General features: G+C 51.2%; 1 long non-coding RNA gene across 1 annotated transcript in view; it reads left to right on the top strand.

Moving 5' to 3' along the window:
* LOC132513257 (uncharacterized) overlaps positions 1-20,870 on the top strand; it is a 44,337-nt gene extending 23,467 nt beyond the window's left edge. The window contains exons 2-5 of the long non-coding RNA XR_009538425.1: positions 10,411-12,117; positions 17,264-17,334; positions 18,201-18,882; positions 20,180-20,870. This is a non-coding gene — a long non-coding RNA (uncharacterized LOC132513257). The remainder of the gene's footprint in view (positions 1-10,410; positions 12,118-17,263; positions 17,335-18,200; positions 18,883-20,179) is intronic.
* The last annotated feature ends 283 nt before the right edge of the window (positions 20,871-21,153 follow it).

Genomic DNA, 21,153 nt, shown 5'->3' with positions numbered 1-21,153 from the left:
GCGCCTTGTGTGTGCTAGGAATTGTGCTGAACGCTGTATATGCGCCACCTCGCCTCCTACAATTCATGCTCTGCCTGCAAGGTAGGGCTGTTAATCTAAGTGACGGGGTCCAGTGTGAACCAGGCGGCGTGCGCGAGCCAGGCCTCAGAATTTCACTTCTGGGCCAGGGCTTCCTGCCCTCCCAGGCCAGGCAGGGGTGGCCCTCCATTCCAGCAACTTCTCCAGCCCAGTCTTGCAGTGCCTTGGGTACCACGTCTTCAGTCCACAGGAGGACTGGAAGCAGTCCTAGGTACTGACTGCACAGGCTCCAGGCTCACTGACCCCGCCCCTTTCTGCTTGCCTCAATGGCCCTGCCCCCTTTTGCCTTGGGCATTGGGGCCGCTCCCTTCCCATCTGTACCCTGGGTGAAGACTCAGGTGTCCGGAGACACTACTAATAATCCAGGTGTGAACCAATAATGAAGGTGCTGGATGGGAAGAGTTGTTTTTTTTTTTTTAAGCGTTTTTAAAAAATATTTATTCATTTATTTGGCTGTGCCGGGTCTTAGTTGTCGCAGGCGGGATCTTCAGTTGAGGCATGAGGGATCTTTTAGTTGCAGCATGTAGGATCTAGTTCCCTGATCAAGGATTGAACCCGGGACCACTGTAGTGGGAGCACGGAGTCTTAGCCACTGGACCACCAGGGAAGTGTCCGGGAAGAGTTTTAAGGTGTGACTTTTCTAGGCCGTGCACATTCATTAAAAAGCACAGATAGTATAGTTTATTTTCTGATTCTAAAAGCAATCATGCCTTTCGTAGAGAAGTCGAAGATACAAAAGGTACAAAGAAGAAAAAACTCTATCTTACCATCTAGAGATAATCATTGTCAACATTTTCAGATGGTTCTTGTTACTTGTTTTTGTATATTGATGAAAAAATATATATAAGTTTTCAAATATATATAACGTTAAGCAAAGTTGAGACCATTCTAGCAATATACTTTTAGATGATCTCTTTTCACACATTGTGTCATGTGTGAACACTTGTGAAAAGGACCCCCGTGAAAGCAAGATGGATAAGATGGGCGGAATCAAGGAGAGGGGTGGAGGGTGTGGGTTTTTTCAGCTGCAGGCTTCCCTACCCCACCCAGGACAAGGTTGTTCCTGGGCCTCTGGGGTGGAGAGTGATGCCATCAGCTTGGGGAGGACAAGAAAGGATCCCTCTGCCACCCTCTTCAGTGTCACTCACCAGTTCTTGGGAGGGTGGGAGCCTCCCAGCAGCGGCCGCCTGGGCCAGCGGGGCCCCCTGGTCATACCGCACTCCCACCCCATTGTGATCCAGGACCCCACAGCTGCCCCCTCCCCTGTGATTTTGTGTGTGAGTGTGTGTGTCGAGGGGGGCTGTCTCTCAGAGGGACAAAAGGGGTGGCTTCTGGCTTCTTGAGGCCTTCCAGTGGCGGGGGCGGGGCACTCGTGGCTGAGGTGCCCCTGCCTCTTGAGAAACAAGCTGTCTTTTGCTTGTGACTGTGGTAGCGCTAAGCCCCATTAGCCATTTTCCTAGAAGTGAGAATGGATTTGCTCTGAGTTCTGTCATCCTTTGTGACCCAGGGCTCACTGAAGCAGTACCAAGAGCAGGGGACTGGCCACCAAACGGAGCCCTGCTAACCTGCCCTCAAGGGTACTTGGACTTGATGCTGGCCTTGTGAGTATGCCCCCCGTCTCCATCCTCCAACCACCTGACAGAGACAAAGCTCTTGGAGCATAGGAAGGTTTGGTGCTCCCCTGGAAGGTCGTTCATTCATCGGTGCCAGGGGAGGAGGCCCTGCTGGGTCTTAGTGATTAGAATGAGAGGGACCTGGGTTAGAGCCCCAGCTCTGACCTTAACCTGCCACCTTGGGCAAGTTACTTAACCCCTCTGAGTTCAGTCTCCTTGTCTGGAAAATGGGCCTAACAGTACTTACTTCACAGAGATAGATGCTCTGCAGATGATATGCTTTCAATGATGTACATTCGGCATCTCGCACAGTGCCTGAAACACAGCAGGTACTCAATAAATGCTCATTGTTATTGTGTGTTAAATTTACTCCTCATAACTTTTGGCAACGAATATTATCACCCCATTTTACAGAGTGGGCAGCTGAGGCTCAGAAGGTTACACAGTATTTCAGCTAATTAGTACAGTGTGACAACCATCCAAAACCTTAGTGGCTTAAAACAACACTGAATGGACACGAATGAACAATAATTTCTGATGATTCTGTGGATTAACTGGGTGGTTCTTGGGCTCCAGGTGGTGTCAGCTGGGGTCTATCATGTGAATACAGTCAGTTGGCAGCTAGATTTGGCTGAAAGTTTGAAGAGGGCGTCTCACGTGCCTGGGGTCTTGGTGCTGGCTGTTGGCTGAGCTGCCTCGGTTCTCTTCCTCATGTCGTTTTCACCAGGCTAACTTGGGCTTCCCCAAGCGTGGCAGTTGACTTCCAAGAGGGAGTGTTGCAAGAGGACAAGCCTCAGCATGCAAGCACTTAGCAAGCCTCCGCTTTACATCATGCTCATTAATGTCCTTATTGGCCAAAGAAAGTCACGTGCCCAAACCCAGAGTCAGTGCGGGAGGGGACAACATGACGGCACACATACTGGGAAGCATGGCTTATTGGCGATGCCCAAGTAACAGTTCACCAAAAACAGGCTTGTCTAGGCTCCCACGGCTGTTGAATGGCATAGCTGGGATTTGAACCCAGGTCTGTCTGACTCCAAAATCCGTGCTTCTCCCTCAAAGCATGGCCGAGGCTGACTCTGTGGCAGGCTGGTGTTTGTGGCCGCCCCCACCAGAATTGGATGGTGATGTGATTTTCCGTCTCATCTTCAGCCCACCCTGCCCTAGCACTCCATGATGTCCTTGAACCTCTCCTGCTCACCTGACAAAGGGGAGGAAAGCACCCTTCTTCTGCTGGGCCCCTTCTGTTCTTCTCCCTTCCATGTTGACTACAGAAAGCTACTCCTGCTTCCTTCAGAGTCCCAGCCAGGACCGAGGTGGCCCCATCACTTGTGGCCTCTCCAACCACAGCAGCATCCTGGCTCTGCTGGCCTCAGGGTACACACACCTCTCTGGACTTCAGTTCTGTTTGGGGGGTACCCTTTCTTGGAAAGCAAGGGTCACGGGAACAAAGACAGTATCACGGAGATAAGCCCAAGTTTATAGCACATTGTCGTCATCCCAGAGGACTTCCAGTCTGCCCACCGGCTGGGCCAACTCCTCAGATAGGCCTCCTACCCTCACCCCTGTCTACACTCAGCTGATTTGAGTTGGCTCCACGGTGATGACTGCAGGAATCCAGCCCCTTCCGGCTCCTGCCTGCCTCTGACTGAGTGAGGCCCTGGTCAATTCCACCCACTGATCTGACCTGAAGGCCCAGCACCTAGGTGAGCAGTGCCCTTCTCGTGGTCCTTTCCGCTCCCAGTTTGTGGTTGCAGGGAGCATTGCTCGCTTTCCTGTGGCTGGACTCTCACTCTCCCCTCTTCTTAAGGCCCCAAAAGGACAAGCCATTTGTTCAGTGCCCTACCATGAGCTGATGGCAAAGCTGGGGCCTTGAACCTGGAATGTCATCTCCAGCCGTTATCTCTCTCTCTCTCTTTTTTTTTAAATTTTTATTTTATTTTATTTTATTTTTTGCGGTACGCGGGCCTCTCACTGCTGTGGCCTCTCCCATTGTGGAGCACAGGCTCCGGACGCGCAGGCTCAGTGGCCATGGCTCACGGGCCCAGCCACCCCACGGCATGTGGGATCTTCCCGGACCGGGGCACGAACCCATGTCCCCTGCATCGGCAGGCGGACTCTCAACCACTGCACCACCAGGGAAGCCCCTTAACTTTTTATTTTATATTGAAGTATAGTTGATTAACAATGTTGTGATAGCTTCAGGTGTACAGCAAAGTGATTCAGTTATACATATACATGTATCTATTCTTTTTTTTTTTTTTTTTGGCTGCACTGGGTCTTTGTTGCGGCACGCGGGCTTCTCTCTAGTTGTGGCACTCAGGCTTCTCTAGTTGTGGCGCATAGGCTCCAGAGAGCGTGGGCTCAGTAGTTGTGGCGTGCGGGCTTAGTTGCCCCGGGGCATGTGGGATCTTAGTTACCCCACCAGGGATCGAACCCACATCCCCTGCATTGGAAGGTGGATTCTTAACCATTGGACCACCAGGGAAGTCCCCCATGTATCTATTCTTTTTCAAATTCTTTTCCCATTTAGGCTGTTACGTAGCATTGAGCAGAGTTCCCCGTGCCATACAGTAGGTCCTGTTGGTTATCCATTTTAAATTCAGCAGTGTGTACATGTCAGTCCCAAGCTCCCTGACTATCCCTTCCCCGCATCCTTCCCCCACCGCCAGCAACCACAGTTGGTTCTCTAAGTCTGTGAGTCTGTTTCTGTTTTGTAAATAAGTTCATTTGTATCATTTCTTTTTTAGATTCCCCATATAAGCGATATCATACGATATTTCTTTGTCTGACTTACTTCACTCAATATGACAATCTCTAGATCCATCCATGTTGCTGCAGATGGCATTATTTCATTCTTTTTAGTGTCCAGCCATTATCTGGCCCATCCAGTGACAATCCCACTGCTAAGTCCAGGACACCCTGGCTCACACTGCCACCTCCGGACATGGATATGGTCCCTGCCATCCCAGGAATGGAATGTCATTGACATGGTGACTGCCACCCTCCACCAGAATGGACTCCTGTGCTCTGTGCGTCTCTGCTTCACTAGCTCCTGACTCCAAGTCTTTGATGGGGCATCTGATTGGCTGAGCGTAAGTCAGGAGCCCACACTAACTGCAGTGGCAGCTGGGAAAATGACTGTATGGCGCTTTTCGCTTCTCTGGTGGGAGGCAACTAGGAAGATGGGGAATTTCTCAAACACGGTAGTGGGAGTTGGACGCCGGTCAGCCTTGTACTTACCTCACCTGGAAAAATGCCGAACAGCTGTCCCCAGGGAGTGCTAGAGGATTGTATGTCTCCAGGGACAGCCTGAGCTTGTCTTCCCTTCCTCCAGATGCTGATGGAAGTGTGTGTGTGTGTGTGTGTGTGTGTGTGTGTGTGTGTGTCAGTGTGAGAGAGACAGAGAGAGAGAGGCAACATTCTAGTGTTTGATTAGTTACCGGCTTTGTGGGTATTGAGAGGTGGTGTAGTGGCAGTGGCTTCCTGACCTTGGATGGCAACTACAATAGTGTCCTCTTGAAATCAACGTCTCTGGGGCTGACCCCCTCCCCCTCCCTTCCCACCTCCCTGATGATGGCAGAGATGGCAGCAGTCTTGGCAGCCCAGCTCAGCGGTGTTGCGGGCGTCCAGAGCCTGCTCCAATGATCTGTTTCCTGCAACTGAACCCTCACTGCTATAGGAGTCACGCCCCATTGCTCACACAGTCGTTGGGATGAGATGAGATGGTGGGTGCTACACAGCTTTGTAAACTGTAAAGCCCTTTCTGTCCGTTAGGTGTTTTTCGAGGAAGGGTGTCCCTTTTGTCAGGGGAGACTAAACAGGATAGAAACCCTTGGGACGAGCCACTTGTTTACATGCTCTTTTATCGCAAACTGCTGGAGCAGAAGACAGCCTGAAAGAATTCAGGTAATTTGTGTACATCACCTGCTTTCGGGGCGAATACAGCCTCTCTGTCCCCAGTTAGAGCAATGAGTGACATGCCATGGCGGCTGGGAAAGGTGGCAGGTGTCCTGGTGTGAGCCTGAAAAGTCAGCTACCACGGGACTCTCCCGTACCCATGCCTGGGCTCCCCCATTAACCCGCTAGTTGGTGTTAAAGCCCACTTTAATTCCGTACCCCTCCCAGTTAAATCTTTGTATTTACAAAACCTTTCCCTCCTCTCCCATCAGGTTTGAAGGATCTCGCTTTCAGTGGTGAATAACATTCTCATGGTCATGTCATTGGCCCCTATTTCCTGCCACAAAATGAGGAGTCTCTGTGGGGTGAGGGTCCAGGCAGGTGGTCCTGGGGGCCGTGAAGCTGGGAGGAAGCTGGGCTGGGGCTTGGCTGCCAGAACAGTCCAGGCTCCACTCCAGCCCATCAGGGGGCTTGAGGCTGAGTGGGCAAGATAAACCGTTTCAGTGGTTTTTAGGAGCCCTGATCAATTGCAAGGCAGGGCAAAGCCCTCGGGGACAGATAAAGCCAGCCCTGCGCTCCAAGCCCAGTTGGAGCCAACATTTGTGTGGCTTGAACTTTTGTGTGGTTTGGACAAGTCCGCCCAGCTTTGCCGGGGTGGTTTACTCTGTTCCCAAACTGCAGTACAGGGAGGCGAACAGCCCTGGACCCCGTAAGCCAGCGCTGAAATGATTTAGGTGGCCTGTCCTCTGTCCCCGCAGGGCCCTACAGCCTTGGGGAAGAGAGGCTGAGCGTGCCATACCCCTGCTTCTCGCCGGTGGCACGGGGTTTTAGAAACGCTCCATTGCCCAAGGCAGGCAAGACCTTCGCCTCGGGGAGCTGAGCTGCTGCTGGTTTGATTCTCCGCTCCTGCTTCCAAACTAAAAAACCGATGCCCACTTTCAGATTCCATCCTCGCCGCGCAGAGGAAGCCCGGGGTGCTGGGGACACCACCTGGAGCCTGGGCGCATAGCACCTGGGCAGTTTTTTTTTTTTTTTCCTTCCAGCTTGAGGTATCTTGTTTAACCTCTAAGGTGCCTGAAGGTCTGGAAGGCTCGCGGGCAGGCCTTTGGCTGGCTACAGGAGAGGCTGGGCGCCCCAGATCCCCGCGCCGCCGGTGGGCACTCTATGTGCCAATGTCCGTAGTGCTTGTGTGCAGCAGAGCAAGGCTGCCCCACGAGGTAGTTGGCCGCTGGGCCGGCAGAGACCCATCTGACAATGCCCTGTCCCCTGGGAAGCCAGTGCCAGCCTGCGCGGGCCACAGCTAAATAGAATCAGGAACAGGTGCTGCCTGGGAGGGAAACTCGGGCGCCTGGCATAGCTCAGTGATGCTCGCACCCTCTGGGGACCTTCCTGCCTCCACAGAAGGTGGGGACAGAGACGCGAGCACGAAGAGAGAGAAAGGGAAGTGGGAAGAAACTGGTCACGGAGGAGGCTCTTTTTATTCTTTGGTGCAGCTGCGTGCATTTCTCTGACCAGCGAGGCAGAGAAAATCAGACTGGCTCCTGCCGAAACAGGCCTTCTAGTTGGGGTTGGGGGCAGGGAGGCGGAGGTGCACAGGAAAGGGGTGAAGAGGGGGAAATGCCTGAGGATACAGCAAACCACAGTCTCCAGAAGCCTTCACTGCACAGAACAACCCTCCCCTGCCGTCCTGTGCCCCAGATGCCTCAGCCTTAACCTTGGCTGCCCGAAGTGGGCCATCCTTTCCCTTCTGGGTGACACCTTGGGCATGACCCAGTCAAGACTAGGCATTCGTTCATCACTGTCTTCTGCTGTTGGGCCTTGGAGGAGAGCCTTATCCCTTCCAGCAGGGGACAAGACCTCCTGGGTGGTGTCAGTTACCCTGGTCACCCTAGCACCTGGAGAAACTGGCAAACGTCCCAAACGGGAAAGCAACATGAGGGGTCAAGGCCCTAGAGTTAGTCTCTCGTGAGGCCCTGATTGTCTAAGTCAGCAGTTCCCAAAGTGTGTTCCAAGGATCCCTGTGGTACCCCAGACCTTTTCAAGACTGTCTTTTCTAACTGCAAGCTCCATAAGGCTGGATTTTCTTCATGTATTTCAACCAAAACCACATATCACAACAGATTGGACGCTGAAGCAGCTAGGAGAAAGCAGCTGTCTTCTATGAAGCCAGCTATTAAAGAGGTTTGCAAAAATGTAAAGCAATGTCACTTTACTCCCTGATTTTTTTTTTTTTTTAGAAAATACAGTCTTGTTTTTTCATTAAATTGTGCTATTGATGTGAACATGTGTATCAGTTATCTATTGCTGTGTAACAAATAGCCCCAAAACTTAGTGGCTGAAAACAACACACATTGTCTCTCAGTTTCTGTGGGTTAGGAATCTGGGAGCAGCCAGCTTAGCTGGGTGGTTCTGACTCGGAGTCTCTCATGAGGCTGTAATCAAGGCATGGTCCAGGGCTGCAGTCATGTCAAAGCTCAACCAAGGAAAGAAGGGATCCAGCTCTCAGCTCACTCACATGGCTGTTGGCAGGCCTCAGCTCCTTGCCATGTGGGCCTCTCATCAGGGCTGCCTTGTGACATGGCAGCTGGCTTCCCCCAGAGAGAGTGAAGGAGAGCACCCAAGACAGAAGCCACAGTCTTTTTATAATCTAATTTTGGAAATGACATCCCATCACTTCTGTCTTGTCTATTAGAAGTGACTCAGTAAGTCCACCCCAACTTCAAGGGGAGGGAAATACTCAAGGATGCGGGTGACAGAAGGTGGGGATTACTGGATACCATCTCAAAGGCTGCCTACCACTCATCTAAGAAGTTCATTATTGTTATTTTTATATCAATTAACAAATATTTAAAACTTTCCTCCGTTTTCATTTTTAATATGGGAAATACGGATACATGGGTCAATATAAACAAAAGCTTTTTGGAGTGCTCAATAATAAATAAAAAAGTAAAGGGGTCCCAAGATCTAAACATTTGTTAACTGCTGGTCTAGGTGTTACGGTATCTATAGAAGTATGTTAGTAACATGTGGAGGCCAGTCTACCCACCCATCGATCTATCCATTCATCCATGTGACCATCCATCCATCCATCCATCCATCCATCCATCCATCCATCCTTCTATCTACCCATTTACCCATCCATCCACCCTCATCCTCCCATCCAGCCTTCCATCCACCCATCTATCCTTCCATGCATCTATTCTTCTATCCATCCATTCGTCCACCCTTACGTCCATCTACTCACTCACCTATCTACCCGTACAATCAAAATGTTCCAACTACTGTGCTAGGGCTGGTACTTTAACAGGGTGGCTAGTGACTGCCGTATGGAGCGTGTCACATTTTAACAGATGAAACGACAATAAGATGAATTTAAAAATAATAACATCAGGTTGTGATCATTTGGACCCCCAAAGCCTGGAGCCCCAGGAAGCTGGTACACTCAAATTGGCACCATTTTGGTGGGTGACATCATATGTGGCCCAGACTAGGGGTGGGGTGAGCCAGAATGATCTCACGTTCTTCATGCCTAGTTAATTGGTGACTGTGGGACTCTGGGTAGAAGACCCTTAAGTGGAAGATGTAACCCATATGGGCAGAGTTCCTATTTCTTGGTTTACTTTCCCTTTTCCCAATGGAGGGTCTCCTTCTGGACCTGACTTGACATGCTCTGGCTTTAATTTTGATCCTGGAGACTCCTCTGTGGCTTGCAGTGTCCCCTGTGGATCCCTGAGCCAGAGAGGCCCCCATTTCAGAGTCCCCAGGGAAAATGCTCTGATTCATGAGAAGGGCCTCAACCTATCACCCCCAAATATGTGAAGACTGGGCTCTTTTATCATCTTGTCACTGACACCTGGGAAGTTTGAGCTGGCAACCTTCTTATAGGAGGAGGTGGGGGAAGTCGGGGGCAAAGAGAGACCAAAAACCCAGGCTGGAGGCATAAGGACACTCACTGGGTTCTGGAACAGGAAAAACGGGGGTGGGTGGCTGGGATGGACAGAGCGCATAAGTGATGATCTTCTCTACTTCAAAGCCTGGCCTCACCAGCCCTGCTCTAAGAGGCAGCTAAGGTAGGAGCCCCCCAGCCCCTCTTCCAACTCCTGAAAGCCATTGAGCATTTTAAAGAGGGAATGTGTGGCCCCCCGACTCAGTGCTCGGAGCTTTCATTGTGTGAATTGTTCCCTCAGGGAGCGGGGCCGTGTGAATGAGTTACACTTGGTCTTGGTGCCGATGCCCCAGCCCAGTGGCTTCCAGAAAGACCAGGCCAGGCCTCTTTGGGACGACATATGTCAGGGATGCTCTTGGGGGGGGAGGAGGGGTGTTGCTTAAAATGTGGCCTCTCTGTGGCCCGGCACAATTCTTCCAGTCTTCTCCGTGATGGTTCGTTGGTGGCTTCAGGCCTCAGGTTTGAATGTGGGCTGTATCTTAGCAAAATGCTAAAACGATGGAGATATTTGTGTGCAAGTTCAACCCCCGATATGGCTCTTGGGCCCTTCTCAAGAGAGAACGGGTGTTACCTTTGGTTTCTGGCCTTGTCATGGATAAAATTGGTGAATGGGTAATAAGCAGCTCAGGTGCCCCTGATATCAGGGGATCTCAAAACGCTATCCTGTACCAGCAGCATCATCATCACCTGGGAACTTGTTAGAAATGCAAATTTGGGGGGGCTCACCCCAGACCTACTGAGTCAGGATTTTGGGCAATGGGGCTAGGGCCTGGGAATCTGTGTTTAAACAACCCCTCCAGGTGACTGTGATGCCCTTTCAAGTTCAAGTTTGAGAGCCACTGTTTAATAAAGAATATTATTCTCATTTAACAGATAAAGAAAATGAAGATCAGGGCGGCTTAAGTCACTCGACCGGGATCGTGCAGCCAGCAAGTTGGGTGCCAGGACTCAAAGCAGGTCTTTCATGAGAAGAACTCTTGTTTTTTTTCTTTTGTCTCTTCCACTCCCTCCCTCTCTGTCCTCACCCCTCCATCCTCTATCCCGGAGGTTCTCAACTTGGCCGTATATTGACATCACCTGGGGAGCTTTAAAAAATAATATTGCTGTTAGGCCTCCACCCTGGGAAACTGATCTCCGGGGTGTGACGCCAGCATCTGTACTTTTTATTCCCTCTTCACAGGCAGCCTTACCCAGATTCCTTTGCGATTCCAAATGTTTCTGATGCATGCATTTGCACTGAGGTGTTAGTAACTGGATGTGTTACCTTTCTCAGGGTGTCTGCATTTGAAAAAAGAGCCGAGGACATAAAATAATGAATTGCATAAGCATCTTAGCGAGTGGGAGAGACCAGCTTTTGATCTCCTTTCTCACACTTGCAGCAGATTTATTGCCCTCACACGTCCTGCTAGGAATCTACCCAGCAGTCTTCGCTGAGAATTCTGAATATGCTGTGGCTTTTCGAGGGGCTTTTTGGGCTAGAAGAACTTGAATGAATCATTTTTGAATGCCCATAAGCCATCAGCCTTGCCCACAGAGGGCAGTCGGTTCAATTCTAACTAGCAAGCAAAACCAAAATTATTCGCCCAAAATGTTCTTGCTGTTGTTGTTGTTGTTTTTTAACCATTCCGTGATGAATCTTCCCCTGTCGGACCTTTCCCAGCGCCCATCCAGACATACTCAGCCACAGAAATCGAGGTGGTATGTATCTAAACCATAAGTTAGAGTCATTTCCCAGATCCCAATTCAATCAAATTTCAGGAGCCCCTTCCCGTGGCTAATTTTAGGACATGACAAATTTTGACGTTAACGCCCCCTTTTCATTTTTTTAATTGTGTAAACCTTTTTTTATTGAAGTATACTTGATGTATAATATTACATTGTCGTAAACCTTTGATTTTTAAAAAGGAAGAAAAATAAAAGCCACCCTAAAATGATTTTTTTTTTTTTGACTGGCATCTACGTCTCTACCCTGCTTCCTGCACCTGGTGGGGGACACAGCGCTTCTCCGCCCTTCAGGAAACGGCCCACTTGTCAGCAGCTGGGCTCCCAGGAACAAAGGCCTAGGTTCATTACCACAGTATCGACCCTGACACGTTGCACTCGGGCCACCTCCCCCAGAGTTCCTCAATTCACACCCCAAATGAAGCGTAATTGGACCTGGACATCTTTGAAGTCCCCCGAGCAGCTCGCCAGCATTTTGAAATGTCCTCGATTTGCATGGTGAAAACCTGGTTGGAGGTGACTTTTTCTTTCCCCTCATCCCACGGTTTTAAAGACAGAATGATTTAAAATGACATTCCCCAGCTAGGGAAGAGTTACCATGGAAGAAATAAAAATTCTCAAAGCCCAGAAAAGAAAAGGCCAAATAAGTCCGAGGATCTGATGAATCTCTCATCTGCTCCTTTGCTCGGTTTTTGTTCTGCGAGGGCCACATACCAGGCCGTGGTTTCCTCTCAAACTTCTCCCCACGTCCCCGACCTGGGGGGACGACAAGGATCCAGGAAACTTGGCTAGGAGGTTCTGCAGGCCAGCGGGTTGCTATCAGACCTGAAGCAAGAGCAGGAGCCCTGCCACAGGCCGGTGAGTTGATGAGGGAGACTGTGTGTTGATTAGGGATCATCTGTCTTGCGTTCCAGCTGAGCCAGCGCCGCTATGCAGGGATCGTGCACAGTCCCAGAAATCAGCATGCCCGTGTGCCCTGTGGGTCTAAAGCTTGGTGATTTCTTGCAGCCCACGGAGGGGCCTGCTTGGTGGAGTCGTGCCTGCGGCCTAGTCGGGCATTTGTTGAGCCCGAGAGGAGCTGCGCGGTCTGTTTTCCTCCGGGCAGTGGCCTGCCCCCGGTTTGCAGTCCCTCCCACACGCCCACTCCTGCTTCTGTAAGCTTCCTCGGGGTAGCCGTCCTCTGAAACAAATGATCCACTTTCGTCTAGAGCACCACTGTCCAATAGAACTTCCTGTGAGAAGGGGAATATTTTATATCTGTGCTGAGATGTGGCTGGTGCAACTGAGGAAATGAAGTTTCAACCTTATGTAATTTTTTTCGGATTTCTTTAATGGAAGTACCGTTGATTTACAATGTTTCAGGTGTACAGCAAAGTGATTCACGTCATTTAATTTAAATAGCCACATGCGGCTAGTGGCGACTACATTTGGACAGATGACCAAATCCCAAGAGTGGATGCCCCAGTTTGGGGGGTGTATGGTATTGACTATCGACGCTCTAAAAAGACTTTTTTTTTTGGCCGTGCCACATGGCTTGAGGGATCTTAGTTGCCCAACCAGGGATCGAACCCGCGCCCCCTGCAGTGGAAGTGCGGAGTCCTAACCATTGGATCACCAGGGAAGTCCCCAGAAAAACTTTTCAATCAGGCAAAGCTTAATTTATTAGACCTACTTCAGTAAGGAAGAGGACCCCTGTGACAGAATGCTAGTGATGTCTCCAAGCAGGGACCCTGGGGAAGGGTATTGATAGCATTTAGAGGCTGGACTGGGTGATTCTGAAGTTGGGTCTTTCTTTTTTTTTGGCGGTACGCAGGCCTCTCACTGTTGTGGCCTCTCCTGTTGCGGAGCACAGGCTCCGGACGCGCAGGCTCAGCGGCCATGGCTCACGGGCCCAGCCGCTCCGTGGTATGTGGGATCTTCCCGGACCGGGACACGAACCCGTGTCCCCTGCGTCAGCAGGCGGACTCTCAACCACTGCGCCACCAGGGAAGCCCTGAAGTTGGGTCTTTCAAGGCAAGAAACTGACTGGGGTTGGGGAGAGTTTCTGACAAAGTAGTTTTGGATTGGGAAACAGCAAGGCAGAGGTCTTGTAGTAAGTCTTGATGAGCTAGCTGTTGGTCTTGATAACAAGCTATTTTAGTTGGTTCAGTCTATCTTCCAGGAGCAAGTATTTCTTATAGCAAAGAGCTAAGTTAATTTTGTTTGTTCTCAGTACGATTTAAACATGGGGATCAGAAAGCATGCCTGGTCCCAGAATTGTTTAACGTAGGGACAGAGAATAACAAATCGCCACCAAATGTAGTGACTTAAAACAATAAACGTTTATTATCTGACAGTTGCTGAAGGTCAGGAATTTGGGAGCAGCTGAATGGGGTGGTCCTGGCTTGGGGTCTCCCATGAGGTGGCAGCCAGGACGTTGGCTCGGGTCACCAATAACCGTCTGAAAGATTTACCAGGGCTGGAGGACCCACTTACAAGGGGGCTCATTTGCATGGCTGGTGAAATGGGGTTGGCAGTTGGCAGGAGGGCTCAGTTCCTTGGCCTGTGGGCCCCTCCCATGTGGCTGCTGGAGAATGCTCATGGCATGGTTGCTAGCTTCCCCTAGAGTGAGTGATTCAAAGGAGAGCCAGACAGAACCCACAGTGTCTTTTATGAGCTAACCTCAGAAATCTCACTTCATCATTTCCAAGATATCCTATTGGTTATACAGGGCAGCCTTGTTCAACATGGAAGGTGACCAGGCAAGGGAGTTAAGATTGGGGGTGAGAATCACAGGGAGAGGGAATTATGTGGTTTCAGTTCTCAGTGGTAAGTGGGGGTGGGGGGCAGTGGTATAAGGTAGGTGCAGAGTTTCCTGGGTTTCAGAACTGAGACACAACTGCGGCAGGTCTGTATATGTTGGGGAGGGAGGGACCCACTGGCTGACCCAGCCTTCCACCCACCTTCTGGAATGTTGTTCCAGTTACCAGTTCTATGTAAGAAATAACTCCAAAATGTAGTGACTTCAAGCAACCATTTTATCATGCTTATTGGACTCTGTGGGTCAGGAATTCAGACAGGGCACAATGGGGGACGGCTTGTCCGTGCTCCACAATGTCTGGGGCCTCAGCTGGAAAGACTCAAAGCCCAGTGATGATAGTTGGGGGCTGGAGTCATCTGCAGGTTCAATCATTGACATGTCTGGTGCCTGGGCTCGGTGGGACTCAAAGGCTTGGACAGTGGATAGAGCACGTACAGGTGGCCTCTCTATATAGCTTGGGCTTCCTCACAGCATGGTGGCCTCAGCATGATGGGACTTCTTATGTGGTGGCTCAGGGCTTCAAGTGTGATTGTTCTAGCAAATAAGGTGAAAGCTGCATGGGCTTTTATGACTCAGCCTTGGGAGTCACCCGGCATCGCGTCCACATACAGTGGAAGTGTTTACTGAAGCAGTCACAAGCCCACCTGGGTTCAAGGGAAGGGGGCGGAGACCCAGTTTCTCAACAGGGAATGTCAATGTCACATTGTAGAAGAGTATGTGGGCTGGATGGTATTGTTACAGCCATTCTTAGAAAATACAGTCTGCTGTGCGCATCAGTTTCTTTTTGCGGTACGCGGGCCTCTCACTGTTGTGGCCTCTCCCGCTGTGGAGCACAGGCTCCGGACGCGCAGGCTCAGCGGCCATGGCTCACGGGCCCAGCCGCTCCGCGGCATGTGGGATCTTCCCGGACCGGGACACGAACCCGCGTCCCCTGCATCGGCAGGCGGACTCTCAACCACTGCGCCACCAGGGAAGCCCAGGCTTTTGTCTTTGATGGGTGGGAGCAATGGGGACTGGGGGAATATGGGCCCTGGGCATCCCACACAGCCATCTTTGTTAGATAGTCCTTGTTGCTTCCTGATCATAGGTCACGGATCCAAGTCCGAGCTGAGTGGGACACATGAGGGGGAAGAGATGAGCCTAGGAGACGGGGTTCTTCACACAGGCCCATAGGACAGTGTCCCAGACTGTGTGGCCTTGGATAAGTGGCTCATCTCTGAATTGGGAATAATAAGCCCTGCCTCGGGATCGTTGTGGGGAGCAGGTTAGGTAAGGTGTGCAGAGTATAGTAGGGTGCCTGGCACGTAGTGGGTCTTCAACAGATGAGAGAGCTACTATAATGATATGTGCTGTTATGCCACCTGAGTTCAATCATCTGTGGCACAGTATTAGGTATGTATCGCGGGGTAACAACTCACCCCAAAACTTAGTAGCTTAAAACAACCGAAGTCATTTTTTCCACTCTCTTGGTTTCTCTGGTGCAGAAATCTGAAGCTTGGCTGGGCGGTTGTGGCCCAGTGCTCTCAAAAGGTTGCAGTCAGAGCGGCCGAGGCTGCAGTTGTCTGAGGGCTCGGCTGGGGTCACAGCATCCACTTCCAAGGTGGTTCACTCACCTTGGAAGTGGCTGGCAAGTTGGTGCTGGCTGGGGGCCTCTGTTCTCTCTACACAGGCCCTCCACGGGGCTGCTTGAGCACCCTCATGCCATGGTGGCCGACATCCCCTAGAGCAGGTTTCTCCAGGAGGGCAGAATCTGGGTCTGCCTTGGTCTTTGCTATATCTCCAGAGCTTGGCCTGGCTCCGAGCATTCTGTGAGGGTTTGAAAGACTGAGAACTGCCTTAGCTATTCTGCCCTAGTCCCTTGACATTGTTCTGGAAGGTCTTTTCATGCCTCTGCCTAGGTCGACAGCAGGCTCAAGGTCTCAAAGAGGATTCCAAGGTTGCGGAAAGGAAGAATCAGGGAGAGACAGCCGCTAAGGCTCAGGGCCCAGCTGCCCTTCCTTCCCGGAAACTCTCCTTCCAGAGCTTGACCTTGGGCTTCTGAGCGCGTTCTGAGGGAGTCCATGTTCATGAAAACCCAAATAACTGTCCTACCAGGCCGAGAGCTGTGCAAACCCTGAGAGAAGAAAGTGCATGGGAAGGAGCTCACATCCCACTGAGGGTAACCTAGGGGCCGGGGTTTCCAGCTGGGCCAAAAAGGATGGGTCAAAGTTGCTGTCCTGTTTAAGTAGCAGATGCAAAGGCCCTGAGGTGCAGGGGCAGGTTCTGGGGCCTCTGAGCAGGAGGCCGGGCCCGATGAGGCCGAGAGATGGTGGAAGCAGAGCAGTGGGGTAACAGAGGCAGCCACGAGGAAGAGGGGGCTGGGTTGGGGAGACTGAAGTGGGGAGCCTGCAAATTTCCGGGCAAAAGTGAACAGGATCTGAGCCAAGGCGGCAGCTCTGGGAAAGGGATGTAAGGAAAGGGAAGAGGCAGTTTCCAGAGATATTTAGATGTAAACTTAACTGGATCGGGGCTTCCCTGGTGGCGCAGTGGTTGAGAGTCCGCCTGCCGATGCAGGGGACACGGGTTCGTGCCCCGGTCCGGGAAGATCCCACATGCTGCGGAGCCGCTGGGCCCGTGAGCCATGGCCGCTGAGCCTGCGAGTCCGGAGCCTGTGCTCCACAGCGGGAGAGGCCACAACAGTGAGAGGCCCGCGTATCGCAAAAAAAACAACAACAAACAACTTGACCGGATCAGATAGCCAGATTGGGTTAGAGAGCAGGAGGCAGGGATGGTGGATGAGTGGTTTTCCCTCTGAACATTCTTTCTCTCTGATGTTCAGAGGCAGCCGTGCTGTAAGGAGGCTTCAGGTGTTTGCTCAGTGTCCTGGGGCCAGAAAGAGAACCCAGCAAGCCTGGGGCCCGGCAGAGTGTGATGTTATTCACATGGGGGGTCTGGCTGTGGAGGCCCCCACTGCTGCTCATCTCCCAGGCAACCTGCCCTGCGACCAGCTGGATGTGTAGGCTACCAAGCCCTTGCACATATATCACTGTCTCCTTTAATGTTCCAGGGGGGAGTTGTTATTCCCATTCTACAGATGAAGCAACTGAGGCTTCCAGGCTCAGAGAGGTGTGATATGTTTTCTAAGGTCAAAGAGGTGGCAGAGCCAGGCCTGGAACCCAGCTGAGTCTTCTCTCCAACATACTTCCCTGCTTTCTCATCTCACAGGTCCCTTAATGGCCGTTTGTATTGGAGGAAGTTCATAAGGATTTGCAGAGGTCCTCCAGGGCCTCTGTGAGGTGGGTAGGTGTGGCAGACTTTGGGCGGGAGGGGGTGGTCTTGACAGGTGTGTTAGAAGTGTGGGCGTATGGTGGGGTGGGACTAGGGCGTGAGGGACAGAGAGATCAGAGCCATGGCTGGGGCCACATTCAGGAAACCCATCAGGATGACAGTGACCTTGGGCAAAGACCCGTGGAGGCAGGTGTCAAGTTCACAGAGATCTTGATAACAGGGCTGTTTGCCGTCTCCCTCTTCTCGTGCCAGATGTTCAGGAACTTGACCCCCTTTTCTGGCTTTGTCTTATTTACTGTCCCCCGTTCCCCAGCACCTTGCCGTGACCCTCTTTGCTGGTTCCCTTTTCCCAGAAGGGAGCTCCCAATTCCATCCCCTTGATTCCCTCCCCAGCTCCCTTGCAGCCGGAACACCTAAATGCTTTCTGCGACAAGCTCTCTAAATGATTGGAACTTTCTCCCAGATCAGCACTTTTTCATGCTCCATTAGCATTTATTGGTTTGATATTTACATTTGCCGAAGGAGCACCCAGTCCCTGGGTCCCTGGGAGCACACACCGTCAACCGAATAGACTCTAATTGCCGCTCACAACCTCCCTCCCCCTGCCCCTGTCTGCCACCTGCCTTGTCCCCGCCCCCCCCCAGTCCCATTAAAAAAAACTCAGAAGGATTATCTTTGCAGACCAAAAGGTCTGCTGATAAACAGGGGCCCTACCCAGAGGAGCGAGGGGCTCCGCAAACAAAAGGGCTGGCAGGGACAATCTGAATTAGTATTGCAGTAGTGTATCTACATGAGAGCTTCTCCACTGGATTCTAACCTCCTTGAAGGCAGAGATCTGTTTTCGTTCTTTGAATTTCTCCATATTCCTCTCCAGGGTGAAGAAACGAGTTCTGCCAACCACGGGTTCTCAAGGAACATTTGTCTGCTGTGGAATTAATCAGAAGTCGCGCCCTCCCTCCCTCTGACAGCTGCAGGGGGAGAGGGTGGAGGAATTATCCAGGGAATGCGAGGGCAATGGGGGCCACGTGATAAGAAGGAGAGTTCTCCCTTGTCCCTTTCCAACGCCCCCGCAGATGTGGCCGAGGAGCCCGGCCCTGCAAGGCCATGGTGGAGGAAGGAGGCTGTGTAGTAATGTGGTTAGGGCTCGGCAAACCCGGCTCCAAAAGCCAGCGCTGTTATGTCACTGGTGTGCGCCTCAGTTTCCTCTGTAGTAAAATGGGAATGACTTCCGGGCTGCTTGTGGGGATTAAGGGAGGTCAGGCGAATAACGGCCCAGGCACACCATGGGTTTAGGAGATGCCGGTTCCTGGGATTTATGCAGACCTGTGGCCCTATGCCCTGTGGGAGTGGAGCCCTAAGCGTAAATCGTTAACTCCTCAAAGGTATGTTTGCTGTGCCCTGGGATTTTCAAAGGGCAGGCTCTCCCAACAGCTCCAGAACCTTGCTACTCAAAAGGCCCGCGGACCGGCAGCAGCCTCACCTGAGAGGCTGTAAGGACGCCCTCAGATGCTCCCCAGGCCTGTCGAATCAGAATTTCTATATTAAGATTCCCTCAGGTGAGTCATATGCACATTAAACTTTGAGAAGCACTTTAGAAACTCCCTGTGAAATCTGCAATGTAGAAATGACTATTCCCATTTTGAGAATGAGATCACTTCCGCAGAGTCAGAGAATTGATGCCTTCTTTTGCCCAAGCTTATGAGCTCTCTAAAAGAGGCCTTGTGACTCCTGGGGGTGGGGGGGTCCTGGATCCCTTTCCCTACCCATGGCTGTTCCCTGAAGGACCGGCATACTCCAGGGCAGGGATGAGCGAGGCCAGGGGCCAGGGTCTTATCTGCGGCCCCATCACCGCGAAGGGGGCCAGGTTGGCTGCTGGCTGTCGAAGTGCTGTGTGGAGTCCACCCTGAGGAGTATGGGTTCTTGAACCTGGGGCCTGAGGTGGGATGACAAAGAGGCCAGAAAAAAATGTGTTAAAGTGGAATTTCACACAGGTGGAAACACTTGACTCTCGTGCAGATATAAAATGACCGCATGTCAAAGATTTGATTTAGCTCATTCATTAATGAGGGGACCCTCTAAGATGTTAAAACCGATTACAGTGAGAATGTGAGGGGCTAGGTATTTATAGGCAGTTTAATAGAAGAATTTGGGGGTGAGATAGCTAGGTTAGAAATTATTTGCATCTCTACCAGACAAAAATCTGAAAGTTAAGCAACCTCTGCAGCTATGGGGTTGTAAAATAGCCCAGTCAATAGGAAATCGATCAAAGGTGCACGGTGCAGCAAGAACACCCAATAATCTCTTTCGCCTATTTCCAATTTTGGATAATTTCTTCTGACACTACCCTCGGTTAGTCCTTGAGAATCCGGAAATTGCTCTTGCCTGAGAATTACCCTCAGAATGGAATGTAGGTCTTGGCAGGAAAGGAGGAATGAAAGATGAGCAAGTGCATCTTCTCGAAGACGGGGAGTGTGCTCTCCCGGCCACCTTCCGTGTCTCCTGCAATGTACCGTGCAACTGCTCTCAGAGGGCGAGAGCTGGCATCGTGCGGGAGGAAACCGACTGCTCACAGAAGGGACACAGCGCGGCCTGCTCCTGACTCCCATTCTCTTTAACCTTGGCTGCCGTACGGAGGCGGATGATGTATCTGCAAACATATGCAGCCTTGTCCAAAATATTTTCCCCTCCTGTATAGTTCTTGCCAATATTGTTAATCTGTGGGTTGACTTCAGACCAAAATAAATCTCCCAGCCCTGGCCACCAGCTAGCTAATTTTACTTTGTAACCAGGGAATAGAAAGTACGGGCCCTTGGCCGACCATTCTGTGTTTATTTGGCTTTCTCTCTGCTGCAGTTTCAAAATCACATTTGGAGAAGTGGACCCTCTGTGCATAAGAACAGCCACTGAGAGAAACAACAACAAAGATGAACGGGTTGAAAAAGGCAAGTTCTTCCATTGCCCTCCACGTTTGTCTCTCATCTCAGGATTCTGATCGTCCCCACTGGCCTTTTCCGTGATGGCTAGAGTTGTAAAATGGGCCCCAGAGCAGGATACATGGCCATTCGGGGAGGATTTTTCCCTGGAACTCTCCTGGGTTCTCCTGGACCAGTCCTAGAGGAAGCAAGTGGGTAGAAGCTTACCAAGTCAGCCCTGGAAGGGACCTTGGAGGGCACCTAGTCCAGCCAAGCCAGCTGAAAGGCAGGGTTACCTAGTGGTTGAGCGCACACGTTTGAAGCCAGACAGCCCCAGTTTGAACCAGTTCTCCACCACTTCCTAGCTGTGTGACCTTGGACAAGTTTACTAACCTCCGCCTCAGTTTCCTCATCTGTCACATAGTAATCATCCTACCTACCTCAGACAGTTGTAGCGGTGACAAAGTGAATTAACACATAAAGCATGAGGAATAGCACAAAGTGTACAGTAAGCGTTTGATAAGAGAAAGAAATGAGGCTCAGAGGAGAAGCAGCCTCCCCGAGGTCACTCAGGGATTTGCCAAACTGAGCTGGACTCGGTGAAAAAGAGGAGAGGTTACAGCCTCTTGGAAATTCTGACTAATAACTGTTTCTCTGCCTGTGTTACATCACCCTCGCTCAACACTTGGAGAGAGACCTCATGTGGAAGTCAGGGTGCCGCATTCCAGTCCAGGCGTGCAGCTCACCGACAGTGGCCCTCCTAGCTAATGAGCTTGGGGCTGGATGGTCTCTGGGGTTCCTATTGGCACTAACATCTTATAATTTGAAATTAGGGTCTGTACCCTCCATTCAAATCAAGTCTGTCTTTTCCTGCAACACGCTTTACACTGTTTTTTTTTCTCCCCATTTCCCTCT

Source organism: Lagenorhynchus albirostris, chromosome X (genome assembly GCF_949774975.1).
Source record: "Lagenorhynchus albirostris chromosome X, mLagAlb1.1, whole genome shotgun sequence".
Lineage (NCBI taxonomy): Eukaryota > Metazoa > Chordata > Mammalia > Artiodactyla > Delphinidae > Lagenorhynchus > Lagenorhynchus albirostris.
This window is presented reverse-complemented; position numbering and strand designations above follow the sequence as displayed.